Below are 20851 nucleotides of genomic sequence, written 5' to 3'. Positions count from 1 at the left end.
ATAAGATAGACCAATCCATCTGTCAATCTCTCTTAGTTGGAATCAAAGTCTCCTACCACTTTCATAATCCTTTTGACACCGTTCTCATCCAGGATTAAACCACCTTGACTCCATTTCATTGAACTGAGTCTTCTGTGGAAGAGTAAGCAACATTTCCTAGAGGAGCCACCTGAAACCCACAAAGGTTAAGTGCACAACCGAAAGTCACACAATAAATCAAAGATGATCATGCTCCAAAAGCAGTGTGGGGCTTTTACTGAACAGTGCAGCTCTCGATAAAACTCAGCTGCTAAGGATGCCGTGGAACTGGAACACACAAAGGCAACAAAAAGATCAACCAGGGAGCATAACCCTGAATGGAGTAATGCTTTGAGAAGCAGGTTCAGAATTTAAAAAATAATTATTTTATCCAGGTGCTTCACCAGATTACCTGTAATCATTTTCACAACAACACTAGAATTTAAGCATTAAATGAATCCCCATTTTATAGGTGGAAAAACCAAGGACCACAGAGCTAAGAAATCTAGCTGGGCTGGAATGTAAACCCATACTGTCTGATTCCAGATCTAAACACTGAATCATTATTCAGTATCTTCCTACCCATGCAAGTGTCAACAGCAAAACTAATACAGAAACTCTAAGCTAACCAAAGCTTCCTCTACAACATTGAAGGCTAGTATTATAACAGTGAAAATAGAAGTTCTGGAGTCAACCTGCCTGGGTTCAAATCTGAGCCATTTTTCAATGGAATGAACTTGGGCAACATTTTTAACCTTACTGTAAAGATAATAATAGTTCCTACCTTGGGGGGTTGTTGGATTAATGTATTCAAAGTTCTTGGAAAAACATCTTTTAGTAAGTACTTCGAAGGTGTTAGTTATTATTTTTAAATTGTTTGCTTCCATTTCCTATACTTTCATTTCAGTTGATACTCTCCTTATTCTTTTTTTCTTTTGAATTTTATTTATTTTTTATACAGCAGGTTCTTATTAGTTATCTATTTTATACATATTAGTGTATATATGTCAATCCCAATCTCCCATTTCATCCCACAACCATCCCCCCACCACTTTCCCCCCTTGGTGTCAATGTTTGTTCTCTATATCTCTGTCTCTATTTCTGCCCTGCAAACCATTTTTCTAGGTTCCACATATATGCGTTAATATACGATAATTGTTTTTCTCTTTCTGACTTACTTCACTCTGTATGACAGTCTCTATATTCATCCACGTCTCCATAAAGGACCCAGTTTTGTTCCTTTTTATGGCTGAGTAATACTCCATTCTATATATGAACCACATCTTCTTTATCCATTCATCTGTCGATGGGCATTTAGGTTGCCTCCATGACCTGGCTATTGTAAATAGTGCTGCAATGAACATTGGGGTGCATGTGTCTTTCTGAATTATGGCTTTCTCTGGGTATATGCCCAGTAGTGGGATTGCTGGCTCATATGGTAATTCTATTTTTAGTTTTTTAAGGAACCTCCATACTGTTCTCCATAGTGGCTGTATCAATTTACATTCCCACCAATAGTGCAAGAGGGTTCCCTTTTCTCCACACCCTCTCCAGCATTTGTTGTTTGTAGATCTTCTGATGATGCCCATTCTAACTGGTGTGAGGTGATACCTCATTGTACTTTTGATTTGCACTTCTCTAATAATTACTGATGTTGAACAGTTTTTCATGTGCCTCTTGGCCATCTGTATGTCTTCTTTGGAGAAATGTCTATTTAGGTCTTCTGCCATTTTTGGATTGGGCTGTTTGTTCTTTTAATACTGAGCTGCATGAGCTGATTATATATTTTGGAGATTAATCCTTTGTCTGTTGATTCGTTTGCAAACATTTTCTCCCATTCTGAGGGTTGTCTTTTCATCTTGTTTGTAGTTTCCTTTGCTTTGCAAAAGCTTTTAAGTTTCATTAAGTCCCATTTATTTTTGTTTTTATTTCCATTACTCTTGGAGGTGGATCAAACAAAATCTTGCTGTGATTTATGTCAAAGCGTGTTCTTCCTATGTTTTCCTCTGAGAGTTTTATAGTATCTGGTCTTACATTTAGGTCTCTAATCCATTTTGAGTTTATTTTTGTGTATGGTGTTAGAGAGTGTTCTAATTTCATTCTTTTACACGTAGCTATCCAGTTTTCCCAGCACCACTTATTGAAGAGGCTGTCTTTTCTCCACTGTATATCCTTGCCTCCTTTGTCATAGATTAGTTGACCATAGGTGTGTGGGTTTATCTCTGGGCTTTCTATCCTGTTCCATTGATCTATATTTCTGCTTTTGTGCCAGTACCATATTGTCTTGATTACTGTAGCCTTGTAGTATAGTCTGAAGTCAGGGAGTCTGATTCCTCCAGCTCCATTTTTTTCCCTCAAGACTGCTTTGGCTATTCGGGGTCTTTTGTGTCTCCATACAAATTTTAAGATTTTTTGTTCTAGTTCTGTAAAAAATGCCAGTGGTAATTTGATAGGGATTGCATTGAATCTGTAGATTGCTTTGGGTAGCATAGTCACAGTCATTTTCACAATATTGATTCTTCCAATCCAAGAACATGATATATCTCTCCATCTATCTGTGTCATCTTTGATTTCTTTCATCAGTGTCTTATAGTTTTCTGAGTACAGGTCTTTTACCTCCTTAGGTAGGTTGATTCCGAGGTGTTTTACTCTTTTTATTGCAGTGGTGAATGGGATTGTTTCCTTAATTTCTCTTTCTGATCTTTTATTGTTAGTATATAGGAATGCAAGAGATTTCTGTGCATTAATTTTGTATCCTGCAACTTTATCAAATTCATTGATTAGCTCCAGTAGTTTGCTGGTGGCATCTTTAGGATTCTCTATGTATAGCATCATGTCATCTGCAAACAGTGACAGTTTTACTTCTTTTCCAATTTTGATTCCTTTTGTTTCTTTTTCTTCTCTGATTGCCGTGGCTAGGACTTCCAAAACTATGCTGAATAATAGTGGTGAGAGTGGACATCCTTGTCTTGTTCCTGATTTAGAGGAAATGCTTTCAGTTTTTCACCATTGAGAATGATGTTTGCTGTGGGTTTGTCATATATGGCCTTTATTATATTGAGGTAGGTTCCCTCTATGCCCACTTTCTGGAGAGTTTTTATCATAAATGGGTGTTGAATTTTGTCAAAAGCTTTTTCTGCATCTACTGAGATTATCATATGGTTTTTATTCTTCAGTTTGTTAATATGGTGTACCACATTGATTGATTTGCGTATACTGAAGAATCCCCGCATCTCTGGGATAAATCCCACTTGGTCATGGTGTATGATCTTTTTAATGTGTTGTTGGATTCTGTTTGCTTGTACTTGGTTGAGGATTTTTGCATCTGTATTCATCAGTGATATTGGTCTATAATTTTCTTTTTTTGTAGATACTCTCCTTATTCTTTATCACCTCAAACAGTGATCATATTCTCTAAACTCATAACCCTATTCCCAACTTTAAAAATAACTTGATTGAGTCTTACTTGATTATTAAACCTTTTCACCCACTTCTCATTTGGTGCTCACAACAACGGTTGAGGAACTCAGAAATTATTATCTGCCCTTGTTCATGAAGAAATCTTAATTCAGAAAAACTAAATGACCAGTCTAAGGCAGCTTACCTAGTAAATAAAATAGTTAGACCAAGGACTCAAGTATACCACCTATTAAGTTCAATATTCTTTTCCTTTTTCTTTCATTTATTTATTTATTTATTTATTTATGGCTGTGTTGGGTCTTCGTTGCTGCGCACGGGTTTTTCTCTAGTTGCAGCAACTGGGGGCTACTCTTCATTGTGGTGCACAGACTTCTCATTGCAGTGGTTTCTCTTGTTGCAGAGCACGGGCTCTAGGTGCGTGGGCTTCAGTAGTGGTGGCTCACAGGCTCTAGAGCACAGGCTCAGTAGTTGTGGCACACCGGCTCTAGAGCACAGGCTCAGTAGTTGTGGCGCATGGGCTTAGTTGCTCTGCGGCATGTGGGATTTTCCCAGACAGGGCTCAAACCCGTGTCCTCTGCATTGGCAGGCAGATTCTCAATCACTGGGCCACCGGGGAAGCCCCAGTATTCTTTTTCTAATAGCTTGTCACTTCATGTTTGTCAGATTCTGATTTCCTAAAATCAAGCTCACATTATGGCATTTAGCATAAAACTCTTCAATGGATCTCTATTACTAAGTAGAATAAAATTCCTTACCCTACAAATATGGCTAAAGCCCAGATTCTAGTTTCATCTCCTGTGGACTCCTTTACTCCAAATTTGACACCTCTTTTACCCCCATACAATCTCTAGAGAATTTTCCATTTCAGTTATTGTGTTGTTCATCATTGTTTGTTTGCTCTTTAGTTCTTCTAAGTCCTTGTTAAACGTTTCTTGTATTTTCTCCATTCTATTTCCAAGATTTTGGATCATCTTTACTATCATTTCTCTGAATTCTTTTTCAGGTAGACTGCCTATTTCCTCTTCATTTCTTTGGTCTGGTGGGTTTTTACCTTGCTCCTTCATCTGCTGTATGTTTCTCTGTCTTCTCATTTTGTTTAACTTACTGTGTTTGGGGGCTCCTTTTCGCAGGCTGCAGGTTTGTAGTTCCCATTGTTTTGGGTGTCTGCCCCCAGTGGGTTAGGTTGGTTCAGTGGCTTGTGTAGGCTTCCTGGTGGAGGGGACTGATGCCTTTGTTCTGGTGGGTGGGGCTGGATCTTGTCTTTCTGGTGGGCAGGGCCACGTCCAGTTGTGTGTTTTGGGGTGTCTGTGAACTTAGTATGACTTTAGGCAGCCTCTCTGCTAATGGGTGGTGTTGTGTTCCTGTTTTGCTAGTTGTTTGGCATGGGGCATCCAGCACTGGAGCTTGCTGACCATTGGGTGGAGCTGGCTCTTAGCGTTGAGACAGAGATCTCTGGGAGAGCTCTCGCCGACTGATATTACGTGGGGCCGAGAGGTCTCTGGTGGTCCAATGTCCTGAACTCGGCTCTCCCACCTCGGAGGTTCAGGCCTGACACCAGGCCGGAGCACCAAGACCCTGTCAGGCACACGGCTGCAACAGAATTGAGTGAGGTTACTAGAGTAATTATCCCTCCTAACGGGGCTGAGTCCAGAGGAAACGGGGCAGTGTTTTTAACCAGTTCTCCAAAATGACTCTGATGCCAGATTCAAGGACTCCTATCCTTGAGGATGACGCTTCCCTCCTGACGAAGGACCCTTTTTTCTTTTCCTTGGTGCTTAGTCTGGTTTCACTTGCTCAGAGGCGGCCGCAGGCAGAGGCCTCACACCCCCAGCCCTTCAGACCAGAGTTCTAGGTGCAAAATGGCTATGCCAACACCTCAGCTCTGGGGCATGTGCAGAAGCGCCACGCACAACACCGCAATTCAAGATGGTGGCAGCGGGCTATGTGTCCCCCCCCCATACAATCTCTTTCCATCTGGAATACCTTCTCTCTCCTCCCCTATCACCACCTGTTAAAAACCACATCCATCTATCAAACCTATCTCAACTGCCAATAGTTTCATAAAACTTTTCCCCAGTTCTCATAATTCAAGTGAACCATATTTCACCATTTTATCTATATAACCTACTATATTGTAAGATGTTTGAGGGCAGGTCTCACACCTTCTAATAGCATGCCTGGCATATAGCATGTGCTCAACAAATACTTGTTGAATTAAATTGAATTCATGGTCTATCAAGTCTGAGACCAAAGAGCTATAAGGAAGTAGCAATGCTCTGACTTCTATATGCTTAGGAGATTTGGAACTGCCTCAACTATCACCTCAGATATGTCCCCATTGTCTTCTGCATTTTCCTTTTACTTTATGTCTCCACTGCTACTCTAGTTGAGCATCTGATCCTTCTCCTCCCAGACAGTTTTAATGTTCTAATCAGCTTGTCTACCTCCCAGACAGTTTTAATGTTCTAATCAGCTATACCCCAACTCCCATCTATCTTTTCCAAGGCTGTCAGATTAATCTTGCAATAGTGCAGCTCCAATCATTCAAGCAAGAACAACTTCATTAGCATCATGAAACATTAGTTAAGGTCCCCTCCAGTACAGTCAATACAGCAGGAGCATTTGCAAGTGAAAAAAGCTGCCAATATCCTCCAGGTAGGTGGGACCCACTGTTGCACTGGCCACTACGGGATGTGTAAAGTATCACTGAATGGTAGGTGAGAGTAAGAACACATAAGCAAGGCAGACAGAAGGAAAGCTATAAAGACAGACCAAAGCACCACTTCAAACAACCAGGCTCGCTGTGTTAAGAAAAAGCAATGTTCTTCTAACCCAAGAGGTAACCAGCAGCCTGGCCTTTCTTCAAAGTGGTCACTGATCATCTTGACAGCAGCAGTCATCAGCAACTCTTGAACATCATGGCACCAACCCTTTGGTGTATCATAACTGAGCCTCCTCATTCCTCAGTCTACTCTCCAAAAGAAGCCAAGTGATCACATCAAAGTTTCAGAGCTCAGGCATGTGAAGAATGTGATGCAGTGGAATGAGCCTGAGCTTTAGAGACAAGCTTGGCTTTGAATCCTGGTTCTAACATTCTGTAATTACATAATCTTGAGCAAGTTACTTAGCCTCAACTTTGACATCTTTAAAATAGGGATACTAATATCCCACAGCTGGTCTGTTTTAAGGATGGTGTGAAATAATACATATAAAGTTGCTGACACCTATGTTTATTAAATAATACAAGTGGGCTAAAGGACAAAAAGAACAGGCAAGACTTCCTACTTGGGTCAGCCATAAATTTGAGGAACTCTAAGCTTTGAGAAAAGGAATCAGGCCAATTCTGTGGGCCCTCTAATTGTTTCAAGATACTGCTTGGATCCTGCAGGCATGCATTCATTCAATAATCATCAGTTGATACTCACTCTGGACTAGGCATAAGTAACACACTGGTTTTATAAAAAATAAGATTTCTTTCCTCCCTAGCAATGTTCACAAGCTAAATGGGAAAGACAAAAATGAAAGAAAATAATTATGGTATAATAAGTGCTATAAGCTATGGGCACACAGTGGAATGAGATATAAATTGCCTAGGAAGATAAGAGAAGACTTACCAAAAGAGGTGACATTTGAGTTAATATTGATGAATGAGTGGCTAATGTCAGCTTTCTCTTAAGAAGTTTTGTTTTGTTTTGTTTTGTTTTGTTTTGTTTTGTTTTGCGGTACGCGGGCCTCTCACTGCTGTGGCCTCTCCCGTTGCGGAGCACAGGCTCCAGACACGCAGGCCCAGCGGCCATGGCTCACGGGCCCAGCCGCTCCGCAGCATGTGGGATCTTCCCGGGCCGGGGCACAAACCTGTGTCCCCTGCATCTGCAGGTGGACTCTCAACCACTGCACCACCAGGGAAGCCCAGGAGAGAAGTATTTTTGATGAGGAAAGTGTTCTATAAAGCTTGCCCCAACAAGAATAGACCTTGAGAGGAAGAGTTGGAAAAATATATTGAGAATGCTAATCTTCTCTGCCTTAGAAACAAACAGAAATGTAGGTGGTAATAAAAAAGCATAGAAGAGAGAGCAGAACAACACAAATAGCAAGTGGACCTTGTGAAGTGAACCAATGAGAAATCCATATGCTGGTTGTGCCAAAGGACTCAAAATCAGAAATGAATAATAGTCCATTTTGGTTTGCATCACTATAGACTAAAGTCTCTTTATGTCTCCAAACTGCCGTCCATTTAAAATATAAAATATGTCATCTAGTTGTGGTTTTAACTTTCATTTCTCTGATTACTAGTGAGTTTTACAGATTTAAGAGTTCTTGTTTCCTGTTCTATGAAATTACACGTCCAGCCTCTTGCTCTTTGTTTTTTTGTACAAAGTGAATATTTATTTAGGTGGAGAAAAGAAATCACAACAAATTATAAATAAAAAAAAAAGAAATCACAACAAATTACAAACATCACAAAGCCACAAAACTAACATACTTTGACTGATTAACTGGCTACATCTCTGTAACACTTTCCCTACAATTGACTACCCATTTGTTCAGTCTATCCTTTAATGTGGATCTTGCTCTTTTTTCTATTATCTTTACTCATTCTTTCCCACCTGGGGCCCTGACCTTGGTGTAGCAGACGTGTCTTGGTTGGAAGTTTAACCACTTTGGAGCTCAAATACTCTTTGATGGAGTCCCTGGTCCTCAGCTTTCTCTCTCTCCCATTACAAGAGATACAGTCCTCTTTAAAGACTCCCAAAGGAGCCCTCAGTCTTTCACGTTTGGCTTTTAATTGCCTGCTATCCATTTTCAGTCTTTCAACATCTTTTTCTAGAACAGAGCATAGAAATAGCTATCTAATCCCACTGTCCTTTTACTTACTATTTCCATCATGGTTTACAAATGCCTAATGCTTCACACTAGTTAAGGCACTGCTTCTAGAAAATATCCCAAATCACCACCAGTGAAAGTTTTCATGACTGGACCATCACCTTTGCCAGGCGCTGTCTGTGTTCTTCCTGCCACCAAGTGATGGGATCCTCACTACCAACTGGGCAGTGAATGATACAACTCCCAAACTCCATCTTATTGCCAGTTTCTTGGCCTCCTCCTGGTACCGAATGCTGAAGCTTGTGTCCTTCAAGAAGGGGTTTCTGAGACAGAGATGTTTACAGAAGGGGTTTCTGAGACAGAGATGTTTACAGAGATGTTTACATTCAGGATGTTTACTGGAACTTGTTCTTGGGATTAACACCTGTAGAAGAGAGGAAGAGGAAACTGAGGGGGAAGATGGTTTGCAATGCAAGCCAAAGAACTTCAGCAGACTCTATGGGGGGCTCTGAGGCTGAACTGATCCATTAAAATTGCCCCACTGGACCAAAATAACTGGCCTTTATACCCCTGCCTCAGTCAGTCTTTGCATGTGAGCTGCCCTATGATAAGAGTGTGGCCTTGGACTAGGTGGTTCCCTGTAGTTTAAGTTCCCTGTAGGTGAAAGCACTTCCAGCAGCTGGGGCAAAAAGGACATCCTAAGAGAAGGATCTGGGTTGCACAGGTCTGTGTCCACCAGAGCTGGTTCTTTGAAATATCTGATAATATTGACTTTCATCTGATAAGCTTGATTGAAAAGTAAAGATAAAGAAGACAAAAAACTTAAAGAAATTAAGAATGAAAATGGGATGAAACTAAAGATAAAACATTTCAATTCTAGAATATTATAAACAAATTTATGCCAATATATTTGGAAACTATCACATATCAAAAATGATTCAAGAAGAAACAGGGGCTTCCCTGGTGGCGCAGTGGTTGAGAGTCTGCCTGCCGATGCAGGGGACACGGGTTCATGCCCCGGTCCAGGAAGATCCCACATGCCGTGGAGCGGTTGGGCCCCTGAGCCATGGCCGCTGAGCCTACGCGTCCGGAGCCTGTGCTCCACAACGGGAGAGGCCACAACAGTGAGAGGCCCGCATACCGCAAAAAAAAAAAAAAGAAAAAAGAAAAAAAAAGAAGAAACAGAAACACTAAGTAAACCTCTACTCTTAAGAAAGTGAATTCATAGTTTAAAATCTACCCCTCCCCAAAATCATTATGCCCAGACAAAGTGAGTTTTACCAAATAGTAAAGTAATTCTAACGTTGAAAAAACTCAAGGATAAGAAAAGAGAGAACATTCTCCAACACATTTTTAAATTTAAAAATAATGTTTCATAGTTCAGGTGAAACAATGCAGCAACTGTCACCAAACCATCAAGCCTGCAGGTGATCTCGAGGCTGAACTTCTTCACATAAAGCAAGAGGAGAAGCAATCCTTCTCAACTCCTGCTGTGTAAGAGAAGTGTCAAATAAAGGCTTATTTTCTGATGAAAAAAAACATTCATATGATCCCAAATAAGAAAATGTTAATTATATGTATATAAAACTATAGAATGTTATTTATTACATATAATAATAAAGGCCTGTATTGATATATATTAATATGTAATATACATTTAGATATAAACTATACTATATATAATTGTATATTTTATACACACATATATGTACACACATATATTACATGAAATACAAAAACCAAACATCCATAAATTAACAATGGTTGTCTAAGAGTGGCAAAATGGTGGGTAACTGTCTACAATAGGAAAGCAAAATTCCTGGAGCATATTATTTCTTCCCTCTGACAATGCATTAAAACAGGAATTAGAACACCTGTGTCTTAGCTCTGGTTCTAGTACTAACTAGCTGTGTTATTTTAGACAAGTCACTTATTCTCCCTGGTTTTCAGTTTGCACATCTGTAAAAGGAAGAAATTAGATTATAGGGTCCCAATGTTCTTTCCAGCTCTAAAATCCTATTATTATCTAAATGCCTTCACTGGGTACACCTACTACCCTTATAGAAGGTCTAAACACAAATCTTCCATTTGAACAGAGATGCTGTATCTCCTATAAACCAGAGTTGACGTGTATATACACTTAATCACTCAACGTCATCATCTAACTCCAGGAAAAACAGTTTCCCTGAATATGAAATATAAAATCAAAATATGCACAAGTTAACAATGGTTATCTATGAGTGGTAAAAGTTTTTAACTCCCTACAAAAAATGCAAGGTGCTGGCATAAATATAGTGTGAAAAAATAAAAACATATAATACCTGTTCTCAAAAATTACTGCAGCTTAGTAAATATTGACAAGTATACAAATGTCCATAATGAAAATTACAAAGTAGAAAACAAACAAAAAAAAAACACAGTATTCCTTTGACATTTGAAGATTTGGAGCTCAGTTTTAACTATTCAAAAGCAAGTTTGAAAGCCTGTATGTTGTAGTTTGCCAAGATATTTTCTTTGGGTAATTATCCAGAACACAGATATTGAACCTCTTTCACAAAATTACCTAAGCCAAACTGACATTCTGGAAGCTTGTTTTAACAGATGTCTGTTGCCAGTATAATATAGCACATGTTATATCTTCAATAAATTTAATGCTCAAATTAAATAAAATATATTCCTTTTTATGTATTTTGATTACTTCTTATGTAACAAAAGGATTTGTATTTTTGAATTATAGTCTAACATCAGTGTGAATTTCCTCTTGCTTTTACTGGAATCTAATATGAAGCTGCCAGTTTCGCAGCTGATATCTTTGGGAAAATAATAGGATTTACTGTGTATTCATTTACAAATATGTAGTTAATAATAATAATGGCTGACATTTACTGAATGATTACTATGTCCCGAGCACATGTAAAAGCACAGGATCTGAGCCAAACTTCCTTGGCTTCAATCCCTTTTCCACCTATTTGTAACTACATGTTATTTGCCTTTCTAAAACTTGAGTCATGTGAAATATGGGAATTAAAATAATGCCCGCTTCATAGAGTTATGAGGAGGATTAAATAATTAAATATAGGTAGAGTTTAAAACAGTGCTTGGTCTATAGTAACTGACCAATAATGGTAGCTATCACTATTATTATTATTATAATTATCATTATCACTGATCCCCACAATAATCACATGAGAGATTTACTATTACAACACCCATATACAGATAAGAAACTTAGGCATAGGAAAGTCAAACACTGTCCCCAAGCCATAGGGATAGTCAGTGGTGAAGCTGGGATTTCAATACAGATAGTTTTAACTCCAGGAAATGTGATCTTAATCATACAACCAACAAATATTTATTAAGCATCCAACAGGCTCCAGGCTTTGGTCTAGATACTGGGTATACAATGGGAAACAAAACCAGCAGGATCTTTGCTCTAATGGAACTTACATTCTACCAGGAGGCAAGACAGAAAGAGTACACAAACAAACAAATATATAAACAAGATAATTTTAAATGGTCATATTTAATCCCAAACATGATACCAAACTAGGGTAACAAGACAGTGAATGGAGTTATTGGGATGGGGGACAGGGGATGATTTAGGCAGGGTGGTCAGCGAAGACTCCTCTAAGGAGGTGACATTTGAGCTGAGATCTGAGTGACATGAGATGATCTGGAGGAAAAGCTTTCCAGGCAAAAGGAAGAGCAAGGGCAAAGGCTTTCAGAAGGGAACCAATTTGGACTGATTAGGAAGCAAAAAGAAAGTAAGTGAAATTGGAGAATAATGAACAGAGGGGAAAGCAGTATCAGAGGAAGTGATGAGTGACTGGGTCATAAATGATTGGATGGGTGGCTGGCTGGATGAATGGATGGATGAAAAAAAAAATAGAGAACCCAGCCCAACATAAGGTTATTTATTGACTGAATAGTAAAATAGTAACTGAATGCCTACTATATGTCTGGCATAGTTCTAGGCACTGGGGATACAAGAGTTAACAAATTAAAACTTTTAAAAACAGACAAAAACCCCTTCCCTAATGGAACTTTATATTAGGGAGGAGCAAGACAATAAACTCATTAAGTAAGGGATATGGTATGTTAGAAAAATAAAGCATGGAAGGAAGATGGTGAGGCAAGAGGTGCACTTTTAAGAAGGTAGTTGGGAAAGGACTCTCTGATAAGGCAATTGCTCACAAAGGTTTGAAGGTAATAAAGAAGAGACTCATGCAGGGCAGAAGAGGATCTAAGAACAGAGAAGAGCAAGTGCAAAGGCCCTGGAGTGGGAATATATCTGGTGCATTTGAGTAGCTACAAAGATGCCAGTAGGGTCAGATCCGGTGAGTGAGGTAAGGGCGACAATGGATAAGATCCTGTAAGTAAGCGCCAGGAGGGTAAATATCTTAAGGACTTTGGCTTTTACTCTGAGTAAAAAGGGAAGTCATCTACAGGTTTTGAACAAAGAAACGATAGGATATGACTTATATTTTAACAAAATCACTCTGTCATATTGAGATATTCCTGAAGCAAAGCAAGGGTAGAAACAGGGAGACCTGTTAGGAGGTTACTGCATTAATCTAAAAGGAAAGGCCAGGCGGTCTGGCGGTCCAGTGGTTAAGACTTCGCCTTCCAGTGCAGGGGGTGCGGGTTCAATCCCTGGTTGGGGAGCTAAGATCCCACATGCCTCGCCAAAACATAAAAACAACAGAAACAATATTGTAACAAATTCAATAAAGACTTTAAAAATGGTCCACATCAAAAAAAAAAAAAAAAAAAAACTTAAAAAATCTAAATAAGTAAAAGGCCAAATTGAAACCTTGACTGTGTTGCCCATAGACACTTGCCCAGTGGGCAGGAAGGCATATCTCTGCAACAATCCAGTGACTTAATCCTGGGCAAGAGCCACATCCTCTGGCAGGATCAGCCATCACTCTGTGTCCACTTCTTCCTACATTCCGGTCTTCTGTTTCTCTGTTTCCCCAGGCTCTGATCTGCAGCTCCCCTCCTGCTTCAGATCACAGCACCTTCCAGGGACCTCGAAGTAATTAAATCTGGCTGCCGCTCAAGATCCCGCCTTGCGGATGATAAACTAAGCAACACTCCCTCAATGCTTTCTAGGACTAAACCTGCACACATTCTGGTTTCCCCTCTGCCCAGCTGGCTTTGAGCCAGACACAACAATAGGAAAAAGTCTCTCAACTTCCAAACCACACACATAGAACAAAGCCTGAATATCATCTCAGAGCCGACTGAACAATAAGAAGATTTCTCCAGATGATAATCCCAGCTTCTGTGTCCCTCCCCTCCACCGGCACCCACCCCCACCCCACTACCTGGAAGCACAGCCAGGGTCTAACATGGCAGCCTGCCCATCTGCTCAACAGAACTGCCTGAAACAGAAAATAAATCCTCTCCTCATATGGTTGACAAGCTGAATGACTAACTGCAAAAAAGACCAGCAACTTATTGGAATAGAAATTGAGGTCATTTAGGCAGGATTTAAATACTTATTCCTAGCCAATTTTTCAAATTGACTTAAAGAAATGCTCTCTAACAAGTTGGAAGTGCATCAATGCCCTAATCTGACTCCATTCCATTCTTTTAGTGGGCTCCCTGCTCTCCCGCCATTTCTCCATACGTTAGTTGAATACTGGATGTTTATGCTACACATTACACAGCACTTTTTTGCACTTATATTAATATCTCTTCGTAATATTCTATTTCAGAGGGAAAAAATGACTCCATCAAAAAGACCAGAATTCAAAGTTGAAGGGGATAAAGTCTGAGTTTGTCATTTAATAGCCATGCCCTTGGGCCAATCACCTCTCTACCCTGGACCGCACTATCTGTAAAACTGGGTAACACCGGCTCTGCACACTTCCCAGGATTGTTATGAGGTCAAGTGAGATACAAAGATCACATTCATGTGGATATGAAAATTATAAAGCCCCGTAACGGTTAGTTACTATGGAAGAGGACAAATTGATATTTTCTAATTCAAGGACTACAAGCAGGAAGTCATTGAATAAAATCAACTATCGGAAATGCTTCTCTTTATTCTGGGGTAAATACTTCTCAGAGCCCTAGTTTGTTCTCCTCCTTCTTTGCTCTTCTGTTGGGGGGGAGGGGAAGAAAACCTCTCTGAGCTTGAATTTCTCATCTGCAACAGGCAGAGAGACACAGTAACTATTAATTCCACTATTGAGATAAAGTGATAAATACAAAGAAAAAGGAAAGATGCTTGGTGGTCAGGGATGTTTTCCCTGAGGATGTGACATTTAGCTAAGTTGTGAAAGAAGAGGTGAGTACTAACTGGTTATGGTGGGGATGTGGGAGAAGCAAGAAACAGCTTGCTTACCACCCCGCCAGGCTAAGAGAACCTGAGTGGGCCTGGTGCGGGCCTGGAAAGAGCAGGCTGGAGAGGCCGAAGGGGGACTAGATGACTCAGGGGCTCATAGACTATGTTAAGGATTTGTGACTTTATCCCAACATCAATGGGAGAGCTGCACACACTACCAGAGAAACTACCCTGAGGCATGGCCAATCCTGCCCCTCTTCTGAGTAGCCACTTCTTGTGATTATACCCTCAGAACAAATTCCAAACTCCTTAACCATGAGGTCAAGTTCCTTCATGATCAGGAACCTATAACTTCAGACATTTCTCCCAGTCTTCTCCTGTGCGTCTCTTACTCTAGCCAAATGCACATGTCCTGGGGCTTCAGACACTACCCCACAAAGTGTCCTTTCCACAACTGGTCCCTACCATTTCCTCTGCATGACATACCCTCCCATCTCTTTCTGTTCTTCTGCCTCTGGCAAGGACCTACCTATATTTTGTGACCTAGTTCTAAGTTCATCATCTCCAAGAAACCTTCCCAAATCCTCCCAAACATATAAGGTCTCTCAGAGCTCCAAACATGCCCACAACCCAGTAACTCTCCTAGTGTGCTTATGAAGCTCTGCCTCGTGTTGTAGTTATTTGGGTATTTTTCTTCCTTCCTGTACTGGATTCATAAGCAATCTGAGCATATGGGCCACGTCCCAGTCATCTTTGTGTTCCCTGTGCCTAGTCCATAACAGAGGTGACTGAATGTTAAATGAGGGCTAACTAAATAAAAGCAAAAAGGTAACCTTATTGCTAAGCCCAGAGTATTGTACTTTAGCTCTTAATACGATAGTCATTAATATTCTCTCTATAAAAGTAAAATAGCAGCTAAGGAATCATCATTCCTTATTTACAGCTAATTTTTAAAATATAGTGTACAAATAAAGAGTTTCACATATTTTTGCTGTCACACAAAGTATCACCTACAATATGTTAGAGATCAAGCCCTTCCACAAACTAAGAAATTTTCCCTGGAAAAGAGAGGGTGTTTTCAACTGTTCTTGGTGAGTTATTTAAGGAAATCTAAAGTACAAATAATCAAAGTTATATAAATTACATAAAATCTACCCTTAAGCATTTTTTTTTCTCCCTGTAGTTGAAATATCTCATCAGTTACCCTTAGGGGTTTTTTTGGTTTGTTTTTTAACTTTCAGAGAGGTTAATCTCTCAAATCTATGTGTACACGCATTAAAGGCTTACCTATGGTTAAAACAAATAATTCCTTTTTCTTGGTTTCATATATTATTTGGAACAGAGAGGGCTCAAGTAATTACCTAATTTGGGCCACATTTTATAAGATGCTAGGTTTTCCAGAGACTTCAGCATCAATAGCATGCTGAAATTTACCCTGGGGGAAAGACCCTGCAGGTCCTTTGTGAAGATAAAATGTTCTATGTTTAATTACTTGTAAGTGGAATGTAAGTTTTTTGTTTTGTTTTATTCTTTTAACACCTTCATTGGAGTATAAGTGCTTTACAATGGTGTGTTAGCTTCTGCTGTATAACAAAGTGAATCAGCAATATGCATACATATATCCCCATATCTCCTCCCTCTTGCATCTCCCTCCCACCCTCCCTATCCCATCCCTCTAGGTGGACACAAAGCACTGAGCTGATCTCCCTGTGCTATGCGGCTGGCTGCTTCCCACTAGCTATCTATTTTACATTTGGTTGTGTATATATGTCCATGCCACTCTCTCACTTCATCCCAGCTTACCCTTCCCCCTCCCCATGTCCTCAAGTCCATTCTCTACATCTGCGTCTTTATTCCTGTCCTGCCCCTAGGTTCCTCAGAATCACTTTTTTTTTTTTTTTTTTTTTAGATTCCATACATATGTGTTAGCATAGGGATTTGTTTTTCTCTTTCTGACTTACTTCACTCTGTATGACAGCCTCTAGGCTAAGGAATAAGCTTCAATATTCTGGCCAGAAGAAAAGCAAATATCTTATTAAGTTTGAAGGTATATGCAGAATTTGATAAAATAACAGTACCAAAGAAGTGCAAGTGTATACAGGGACATCATAGTGACACAGGGTGTTCCCATGTCTTTGTGCCTGTGACGGAACCCTCCCAATCAGACAAGGGTAGAGTTGCTCATAAGAAATTAAGGATCAGAAAAGGGAGCAGTGTACGATAGAGGAGCAGAAGATGTAGTGTGCCCAGAGTGCTGACAAAAGTTATCAACCTGATCCTGAAGGCTTAACACCGGCCACATTCAACACCACGAACAGCATACATGCCAGGGATAAAGTGCCAAGTGGCCAATTATTTAGTTGTTTGGTGGAAGCAGGAGAAACTCATTTTAATTAATAAAATTATATAAAGAAATATATTTACTTACTAATTTACTACCACAGTCAAAGCAGAAAATAGCTAGGAAAAAACAGAGGTGGGGCGGGAAACATTTCCCACTTTTGTGTAATACTTGTTCTCTCTCCACTTTTTAAATTTGTTTGGAAGGTGAACACTAGGAAACTTCTAAGGATATATATTTAAGGGTTTGAAATTTAGATAATAACATAGAACTCTGATTCCTGGTAAACGGCATTAAGCGTGCCTTTTTAGTTTCAGAATTTTTAAGTCTGTAGACTTTAAGTCACTGTTATTGTATATGCATCTGAGAAGATAGATCATGATAAACACACACACATATATGTATACACAAATAAACACACACAGGGTTTATTGTGTATTTTGACAAGAGAGAAAATATTATATTTTGCTAATTTATTCCAGACACGTTTGCCCCTTTTTAGGTCAGCACCTCTGGCAGCTCTGCAATTGCTGCCCCTTTACCCAACCCTGCTCCTGCCCCCTGCTGACCTTCCCACTCAAGATAGTAGAGCTTCTCTCTGCAGGGCTGTGTCGCCTGGGGTCAGGCTTGGTGATGCATCAGCATTATATGGGTTCTTCAGACAGTGGCCAGTCAGGCACGCAGGGTGTGGTCAAATTGACCCCACCAGCAAATGAAGTGGTAACTCCAACCTTGAAGATGTTGTGCAGAGAAAGCTTGCATTCCGACTAGAGTCAGAAAAGCCTTGGCTTGAATCACAAGCATCCCATGCTGCGTGTGCAATCCTGAGCAAGTACACTATCACTCAGAGCCTTAGATGTTGATAAGCAAACTAACCAAACCTAGCCCTAGAGCCAGGAAGGGATATAGCTGGATTTTGCCCTGAGGTAGCAAATCTGTTCATGGGTCAGATTTGGAGTTTTGGCACCTGTGCTACTGGTAAGCAGCAATCAAACTCCATAAACAATGCTGTCCCTGGATGACAATTTCACTCTCATGTCACTTCCTCTAGTCTCTTTTCATTTTAGCCTTAACAACTGGCAAGTCAACATACATAAAACAGTTAAAAATGTAATGGTTTTAAAAAAGGTTGCTTCCCCACCCAGCTAAGTAGCTACATCATGGGATCCTGCGGGATTAAGTAAAATGACATGAAATTCTCCTAAATGCTGCATGATGTATCACAAGTTCTGAAGGTGACTTGAATAAAAACCAAAAACATGGTTAAAGATAATATAAGGGGAAAATAATATAAGGAAGGACATCATTGAAAAAAGATCACTATTTGTTTGCATATGTAAACAACAGTGTTTTCTATTTCATTTATTTATTGAAGAAACCTTTATTGATCTCTTGCTACGACCACATGCGCACAAGGCAGTGTGACTGCCAAGATAAACAGGACATGAAGTTCACCTTCTGGAGAAGAAGACATGGAAAGCAATGATTATAATGCACATATAATGACCAAGCCTTCATGGAGATGGGTTCAAAGTGCTGTGCCACACAGAATAAAAGGTTCCAGCTGGATGGAGTGGAGTGAGGAGAAGCTTCCATGAGGAGGAAACATCTGGGTGGAGACTTGAAGCACGAGTAGAACAAAACAAGAAAGTGTACTCCATGAGCATCGCTTGTAACTGTGCTTTGTACTGATAAATGAAAAAGAAAGCGAGCAGAATGATTTCATGAATTTCATCCAAAAATCAGCATCACAATTTTATAACCCAACACACAGTCTATATATAAATATACTTTAACAATAAATAATTAAAATATTTATTGAATTCTTATTATGTATTTAGCACCATATAATGCCTCTTATACAATGCCTCATTTCATCCTCACATTAATACTAGGAAGTAAGCAATATTGCTATTTTCACTCTATAGATGAGAAAGCAAAATCTTAAAGAGGCTAAGTAATTTCCCCAAGATCATGCAACTAATTAGTGGTAGAGCCAGGATTCAAACCCTCATCTGACAGCAAAAATGTAGCTTCTCCTATGAGCAAGTGTACACATAAAAATATACAGAGATGACACGTATTTTTTAAAGCATTCCATTGCAGCTGAAGAGCTATTTCTGAAAACTCTGAAACATACAGGCTGAAAAGGAGCTTGCAGATTATTCTCAGGCAGAACGTATTTGATATATTTGATACTGATCAAATTATTGATACTAATTTAAGGTGTTACTATTAGAATCCTCTCCGGTTTCATCCCAGGCTTTTCCGTAACTACCCAACACCGGAATACAACTGGCTCTGGCATCCCAGACAGACCTGAAGAGGTTATTGAAAGGCTAAAATGTAGGAGCTTACTTCCTTAATTACTGAACAAAGTACAAGTGGTCACTGGGGGAAAATAAAATGCCTCCCTTTATTAACTAGACAAATACAATAGAAAAGTTATGGTTTCTAAGCAGTGTTTATCTTGCAGTAACTCCTGAGCAAATTTATTCCTACTAGACTGGAATGGATAATTGCACTCGAGGTAAAATGATAATATTTTAAAAAGGTAAAAAAACAATACTAATAATTAAATATTGTCTATGAAATGGAGCTAAGGCTAATTAGATGTGGTAAACACTAAAAGGAATTCATATTAACTTGTCCAACTAAAGCAGAGATTTTCTTTTGTGTGATTCTCAGTTGTAGAATGTATTGTTTTCATTTAACAAGCTTAGTCTACATGATCAGCCTTACAATTATTTTGCCTTCTCTACATGTTCATTACTATTAAACACAAGGCCTTGACCAAAAAAGATCATTCTCTTAACTTTATTTATATCCTAGTCATTGTTACTATTTGGCAATTTAGCCAAACGGGAGTCGGGGGGTAGGCGGATGACAAAGGATTTCTTCAGCTATAGCCAATTTTTATGAGTCCTCTCTTGCCCTGCACATCCCATCATCACTCATATACATGAACTCCATGTTTGAGAAATCACAAAAACTGAAGAGATAATTAATTTAGAGCTTTAAAATGGAATAATTCCAGTTCAAGAGCAATCTCTCTCCTGTTTTCTCTTTCAATTCTTATTGCCATTTATGTTCTATACTAAAATTTAGAGGCAGATGCATGTGCCATCACAAAGACGGTCTGTTTTTGTTCTTTCTCGTGCATGCTTCTTTCAGTTCCGAGGATGCAGGTAGAAAAGGCAATCAAAAATTAACCCACTCTGGCCCACAGACATTTGCACTGCAGAGGCTAACCATACTTCAAATGCCTGTATTCATGTAGACATTAGCCATACAAAGGCCACATTTTAAATACTTACATTAAACATGATTTTTTTAATATAGGAAAGGAAGCATTTCAGTAGGTCTTAGACCTAGATGCATAATGAGATTTCAGAAAGCATCAATAAGTATGCTGCTGAGAAATAAGAAAGATGACTCTAGTTGTGGATACATGATTATATGTATAAACCCACATGCATGCTACACACATATACATACTCAGATGCTTTGGGAGATGTTATTATTTTTGATAAGCTTGTATCTGTGCACCACTTCTGTTTTTCAAAGACATAACAGAATCCTTTACTCTTTTTTCTTAAAAGGGGTGAAGGCCATTTAACCAACCTGTTAGAGAGAATCTCTTGCTAATGAACAAGAATCAGGCAGAATGTTAAAATAGTACGTATTTGCTTTCAGTGCATTTTAGCCCCAAATGGACTAAACAGTAGTGTCAGCAAGTGAAGGGAAGATAAAGGCCAGGCTAAGAATACATCATGTGGAAAAAATTGCATCAGGCCAAGGGAACAATATTCTTCAAATACTGCTGAGGCTGGGATATTAAGGAATAAAATTTAAACAAGGAGAGGGAAAAGATGAGCCTAGGTCCTGCTGAAATACTGCCCTGGCATTGTCAAATTTAAATGTTTTTAAATACGAGAAATATAAGAGTGTAT

This window comes from Mesoplodon mirus (genome assembly GCF_964341445.2).
Source record: "Mesoplodon mirus genome assembly, chromosome: 2".
NCBI classification, from domain to species: domain Eukaryota; kingdom Metazoa; phylum Chordata; class Mammalia; order Artiodactyla; family Ziphiidae; genus Mesoplodon; species Mesoplodon mirus.
This window is presented reverse-complemented; position numbering follows the sequence as displayed.